The sequence below is a fragment of the Phocoena sinus genome, chromosome 1, assembly GCF_008692025.1.
Source record: "Phocoena sinus isolate mPhoSin1 chromosome 1, mPhoSin1.pri, whole genome shotgun sequence".
In the NCBI taxonomy this organism is placed as follows: Eukaryota; Metazoa; Chordata; class Mammalia; order Artiodactyla; family Phocoenidae; genus Phocoena; species Phocoena sinus.
This window is the reverse complement of record NC_045763.1, coordinates 33,738,061-33,745,222: the sequence shown is the minus strand read 5'-3', so window position 1 is coordinate 33,745,222 and position 7,162 is coordinate 33,738,061.

Genomic DNA, 7,162 nt, shown 5'->3' with positions numbered 1-7,162 from the left:
TCTGTCAAATGGGCACTTGAAGGCCTGCACTGGAAACTGTAAAATGCGGTGTGCACATAGGTATCATCAATTTTATCTCAGGGTTGGAATACAGTCCTGGGATTCGATCCAGGGCAGGTTACTTCCTGTCTGAACCTCAGTTTCCTCCATTTGTCAAATGAGAGCTGTTGGAAAGAGATATCACTATGGGCTCCTCCAATGAAACTCAGAAGGGAGGATTTAATGACATCTTTTCCTCTTCCCTCCCTCTGAGAGAAGCTCTGGGTCTTCCCAGGGACTTAAAGGCAGAAGTGTCCGGGCCTACCCAAGGGGGTCTTGGGGCCAGTTCCCAGCCTCCCCTGCCCACACGCTGGAAACCTGTTGGTGGTGATAGTTTGGGAAAATACACCGTACCCTTGTGATGGGGGACCACCTGCTGAACAGCCCAGAAACCCAGAGCCCAGGCCATAGGGCCAAGGCTACCCCGGAGACAGTCTCAAATTGGGCCACACAATTCCATGCAAATGTGGCTACAATGGGTTACAGCGCTATGTTGGGGGCCAAGGCACTGCCTGGAGCTCCATTCACTAACACATAGCTACACCCAGACACACACTCAGGCTGGCACACACAGCTACACACATGGGTGCTCAGACAGGAAGGTACGGCCGGATACGGCTACACCTGGTGACACCTTCACACGCTGTTAGGGGCACCTAACAAGAGCTAGCCACAACTAAGTCCTGGGTAGTGGTCACCCAGCAGTGACATCTAGACACAGACACTCTGGGAGAATGCATGGCTCCTTTCTGACCCAGCTCCTATTCACAAACCCTCACCTGTGCAGACCCTCAATCCCACACCCATGGGCTACTTATCGCCACCCTCAGGCAGCGGGTTCCAGAGGCACAGGTGAGCACCTGCCTCGGCCCATGCACAGACACACATCGCTGCGGCTCCTGTATCTGTGAGGTCCTGCTGTTCTCATGTCTTCCTCAGGCATCACTTCAGAGATCCAGGATTTTCGAGAAAGGCCAAGCCATGGCTCCTGCCTCCTCGCCACCTTGACATCTCTGAGACACAGCCCAGGCAGCAGCCAAGCTCAGACTGAGCCAGTCAGGGATCCTATGTCCTTCACAGAGGCTGTGGTTGTGGGGGTTAAGGCCTGGCGTGGACTTTCAGAGCTTTCTCCGGGCTGTGAAAATCCTCCCTGGCTTTGGGCATTTCCTCTTTGGCTGGTCTTTCTTTCTTTTTTTTTTTTTTGCTATAAGCGGGCCTTTCACTGTTGTGGCCTCTCCCGTTGCAGAGCATAGGTTCCGGACGCGCAGGCTCAGCGGCCATGGCTCACGGGCCCAGCCGCCCCACGGCATGTGGGATCTTCCCGGACCGGGGCACAACCCGTGTCCCCTGCATCGGCAGGTGGACTCATCAACCACTGCGCCACCAGGGAGGCCCTGGCTGGCCTTTCTTTAACTCATCTTTCTGGAAGAAACTCAAGGCCTCCCCCAGAACCTTTCATGACCGTGCTTGGCATGGTCAAGCCTGACCAGGAGTCAGGAGCCCAGGTTCACAATCCTGGCTCCTGTGCTTACACACTGAATGACCCTGAGCCCATCTGTTGCCTCTAGGCCTCAGTTTCTCCTTCTGCACCAAGAGGGTGGATGGATGGGATGGGATGAGGAGGACAGCATTGAGTAGAGCTTCAAAGGCCCTCTCTTGTCTCAGATTTCTTGAACTCTGCTTTCCCCAAGGGCCAGGGCTGGTGACTGAAGCAACCAGGACTGGACCCTAATCTGCCACCTGCTCTAGTGTTCTCACCATACGGCAGGCTTCTGACTCCAGGCCCCTAGCAAAGGCAGAGCGGAAAGAGAATGAGAGAGAGAAAGCTGTGGGCACACAGTGTGCCTGAGGGCAGGGATTTCCACTGGATCTGAAGTTCCGCAGGGTGTGGTATACAGGACTCACTTAACAACATTGCTAAAACCAATCCCAATCCACTCCTTCCTAGCTCTGTAGCCTTGGGCAGGCAACTTGGTGTCTCTGAGTTTTCTCTAAGTGTCTTCCACTATAAGACGGGGATAACCACTCGCTCCTGGTTACAGGTATTCATGAGGACCCTGCACGAGAAGGGACAGCACCTGCCCTAGAGGGGCCCACCAACAGGCATCCCCACCCCCCCTTCCCCTCCTAGCCTCTACTAGGAGTGGCCCTCCCTGGAGCCCTCCCGGCTTAGAGAGGAAGGCTCACCACAGGAACGCGGTGGGGAGAGTGCTCAGAGAGGGGCCGTGCTCGCCAGCATCCTGACAGAGCTTGGGCTGACCGGAGCAGCTTACTTCTCATCCTTGCCACACCGAGGGAGCGGCAAAGTCCTGAGCAGGCAGCTGGTCTGGGGGGAAGCGGGGGGGAGATGCACACTCGCTGGCTCACCCACAGATACAGGGAATCCCAGTCCGGAGGTCATGAGCGTAAAGCATCCACCAACGAAAGGGATGCCCTCCCTAGCAGCCCTGGCAGGCTTCCCCCGGAACAGGTTGCTCACTGCCTCCCAGGGCTGCCCGTTCTGTGGCCTGGCACGTGCTGAGCTAAGCCTGCCTCCCTGGAGATTCCCTCTCTTGGTCCCAGCTCTGCCCTCCATGGCTGCATGAATGCATCCTCTCCTTCTGCCTCATGACAGCCCCAGGACCTGCCGACCAACCCGGTGCCCCGCCACTGCCCTTCACCTCCTGCACCTTCTTCGCAGGCCAGACAGCAGTTTGGCTGGTGCTTCCGTAACAGGGGTCTGAATCCGCTCAGCTGCTCAGACGTGTCCCTCTGTATCTAGGCACATGCATGCGTGCGCACACACATATGTGCATCTCCACTGGGCCGCTTTCCCAGATACAGTCCAGCCCAGAAGGGCACGTCAGCCGTCTCCTGCACAGAGCTGCTGTCCCTCCTCTCCCGAGTCCCCGCTGTGGCTGGAACTGCCCTGGAAGACGAGGGGCAGGGAGACACGGAAGCAGCCTGAGAGGACACATCTCCCACCGGGAGCCCTTCCTCTTCCCCCACCCCCTGCCTTCTGCCACTTCCCTATGTCAGGGCCATGCTGATGACACCAGAGAATCCATCAAATGCCACCCCCGTGTCAGGTCATGTCACAACATAATTAAAGCATTAGATCTTCGTGATGAAGCCGTTGCCATCAATTCTGAGAGTGACTGATCCAATCTACAGAAAGGGGAAATTTCTCTCCACCCGCCACAACTACCACAGCTGCCTTCCCCCCCAAGAAGGAGACAGAAATTGCTGGTGCTATTTAGGGCTCTGGACCTCAGGCTGGGAGTCAGGAGCCGAGCTACGAGCGAGGAGGGTCTGGCCTTGTGGTGTGTGCCCCTCCTGCCTGTGGTCCGCTGGGGACAGCAGAGCCTGGAGACCTGGGACTCCTCCGAGCTCAGTCACTGAGTCTGTCTGTGACCTTGGAAAGACAGTGCCCACCTCTAGATTTCAGTGCCCCCTTCTGTAAATGGGATGTGAGGGGTTGGGAGGGTTAGGGAGGAAGATGACTTGATCTCTAAGGATAGTGGAGGGAAAAGAAGCAGGAGCCCAGGGGTCAGAGGACTTAGGTTCAAATACTGACTAGCTGTGCAGCCGTGGTCAAGTAAGTTCTCTTTTCTCATTCTCCTCACCTCTAGGAAGGGGAAATTATTCATGCCTCACAGGATTACTGTGAAGATGAAATGAGAAGGGGAACGTAAGGGCCTAGCGCAAAAGAAATGTTTCAGCTTCTCAGTGCACCTATCCCTGTGCTCTTGGATTCAAGGTATTGGTCAAGGGACTGGATTTAGGACTGGTCTTTCTTTGCTCAGGACTGCTAAGTGGGGGCACAAGAAAGCTGGGACTGCAGCGCTGGAATGCAAACAGAAAAGACGGAGGCAGGTGGGACAGAAGAGTGGTCTCTGTCTCAGCTCAGATGATGTCACCATCCAGAAGTTGGACACAGGAGGAAGAGGAGCCAGGCCAGTGCTAACGAGGGGTTGGGGATGACACAAGGGAGAGAGAGAGAGGCACTGATGGGTTAAGGCCATCACCCTATGGTTGGCATGTCAGGAGAGGGAGTAGGTAAGAACCAGGCAGGTGGCCAGAGCCTGGGAGGTGGCGGCGAAGGCAGAAGCAGTGAGATGAGTCTGAGGCCATTGCAGTGATCAGGTGAGAGATGAGGGTGCTCGGTCTTAGTTTAAGCAGGAGTCGAGGGGTGACTCCAGGGTCCTTGGTCTGAGCAACCAGAAGTGACCATTTATGGAGTTACCGTTTATCAAGTTTGAGTAACTGTCTGGGAAGAAGCTCGAAAGTGGTAGCTAGGAGATTGTTTAAAGTTGAAGATGCCTAATAGGTATCCAGGTGGAAACGTTGAGCAAGGTGGATGGATACACACGTCTGGAGTTCAGGGCAGAGATGTGGGCTGAAGAAATACACTTGAGACTTGAGAGTTATCAACAGGTAGATAGTACCTAAAGCCAGGAGCTTGGTGGAGATCCCCTGGGAAAGAGAAGAGGTACAAGGACTAACCTTGGAGAACTGCAATGTTAAGAAGTTGAGGAGATGCGGGGAACCAACACTGGAGACTGAGTAGGGGAGATCAGTCTGGGAAGAGGGAAGCCAGGCCAGCGTGGTACCCTGGAAGGCGAATGAAGAAGGAAGGAGGAGGAAGTGATCACCTGCATTGAGGGTAAGATGAAGACTGAGAACTGGCCAATGACAATGTGGCATAAATATTTTTTGGATGAATAAACTGGGGTGCTGGTTGGGTTCTGGGATGGAACCTGGCCTCATGGATAGTGAACGAGGTGATGATACCAATTAAGCAGTAGTCAAGGAGGCTTGGGGTCAAGCATACGAAAACCAGGTTGGAAGCCCTAAACCCTCCCAGCCTCAAGTCAGACAGGATTGGTCCTGCAAACCGGGAGGAGATCCACTGCAGGTAAATCAGGTGATGACAGCTATCGTGGGAGGGAGGCCTCAGAGGCCAGCCAGGGCCTGAAGGTCAAGTGCAGACCACAGATTCAGTGGCAGAGGCAGAATTCAAATGCCACAAAAGCCTACCGAGAACGTGTCACATGCCAGGCACTGTGCAAAGCACAGTGGGGAGAACCCAAAGGCATAAAACATGGTCTTTCCTGGAGACACTTCCCAAATAATGGGGGAGAGAAACAAGTAGACAGATGACTCAGGTGCATGATAGATAGTGCCAACCTTTCATGACTCCTTTTAGGGCCCAGACAAGCTCCTGGAACTTAGATCTTACCAGACCCCATGAAAAGAACATCTCCTTTCTTCTGAAAGGCTCTACTGAGCCATCTAGGTTTTGAGTTTCTGATTTCGGACGTTACTTCTTCATTCTCTTGTTTTTGGCGTCACCCTCTGGAGTTGACCTGTGGGGTCTGCTTAAGCCCTGATCCTTTAAGGCAGTCATTCATATAGGCACCTAAAGGGGGGCTGCAGACCCCCAAAGAGCTCCTGGCCAGCCTCCTGGACACCCCTGGCTTGTTCTGAACCTGCCTGCACACCAGTCCCATTGCAGTCGTGCTTCCTTTATGTAGATGACTCAGGATCTTGACTTTCTGGGTCACATACAAGCTCCTCCACTTCAGGCAACTTCAGCTAACGGGCCCCACTCTAGCCAAGCCCCTTCAGGCCCAACTCCCAGGCCCCCAAATCACACCATGGTTGAGTCTGAGCATCGTTTTCCCAACTACGCCCTTGGCTCTGCTCACCAAGGAACTGATTCTCCTTCCTGGCTATGAGGTGTGTCCACTCAGCTCTGGGCCCTCCTGGCCTCCACCCCTTTGAGCAGCACACCCACTCTGCCTAACCCCATCCCTCGGGTGGAAGGCAGGTGGTACAGGAGAAAAACAGTGGCTGCGGGAGCACAGAAGGGGAGCAGACTTGATTCTAGCCCGGGGGTTCTGAGGCCTTTCCTGAATACGGCACACTGAGGCTGGCTGGCTGGGTTTTGGGCAGTGCAGGTATCGCTGTGGGGTCTGTGGGAAGGCATCCCGGATGGAGGGTTGAGCACGAGCAGAACATGAGGTGTGAGGGAATGGTCTGCTTGGGGAAAAGGTAGAGTGAGATACTGCCCTGGGTAGAGATGGGTGCCCAGGGAGAGGAGGCTGGAAGGTGGGTGGGCTACAGCCACCTGCTACAGCCTGGAGGCTGCCAAGTGCAGCGTAGGCAGAAAGTCCTCTGATTTTTCTAAAGCCTGCCCTGAGACTGGTCAGCTGCCTAAGATCCTCAAAGCTGCCCAGACCTGGTGTTCCTGGCTCTGTGACCCAGCACCTTCCATCCAGGAGACACCCAGGTCAGGCTCCAAAGGCCCTGCCAGGTCCCTTGGGGTAAGATGGAGGTTGAGTCTCTGAATAACTCCCCAGCTTACTGTACCTGCATCTCCCCTGGAGCCTAGAGTCAGGGTGTCAGAGGTTTAAAGAAGGAGATTGAAATCATATCTCGGAAGAGAAATCATGTAAAGGGAGAGAAGCAGAAGGTCCTATCTGGAGAGCTGGGTAGAGGAAAGGAGTCACCGGTGAGACAGGGGTTGGGGGAAGAAGACACGCGGAAACTCGGGGCACAGGATTAGGATTGGGATGGACCTTCAGAGCATCCTGTTCACCCCTGTGCAATGCAGGAGTCCCTCCTCATCATCCTGGCCTACCCCCACATGCACATCTCCACTGACAGAGCGCTCACTACCTCCTGAAGTAGCCATTTATTCCTTGGTCAGCTCTGAGTTTTCCTGAGTGTAAATCCTCAGTTCCACTCAAGGTCAGAGTTCTATGTCTTAGATGCCACAGAAATGATTCCATTTCTCCCTTCACGTTGCAGCCCTGCAGGGATGGGGGAAGGCAGAACCTGGCGACTGCCCCCTGCGGATTTTCTTTCTCATGAGGTTGCTGAACCAGCTTGGGAGCCAGCCTGTGGGCTTGTAGTCTTGCATCTTAGGTCACTATCTGGAGTGTGCAGAACAGCATCTATGCCTGAGTGTGTGCCTGGATGTATATGTGACTAGTACTACGTGTACACTTATGGCTGGGTGTTTGCAAGGGTGCAAACCAGCTCTGCAACTGTGTGTAAGGAAAAGCATCCCTTCATACGTGCCTGGGCTAGGGTTGTGTGTGAGCACCTGACCATGTGTGAGTATTTATGACCGTGG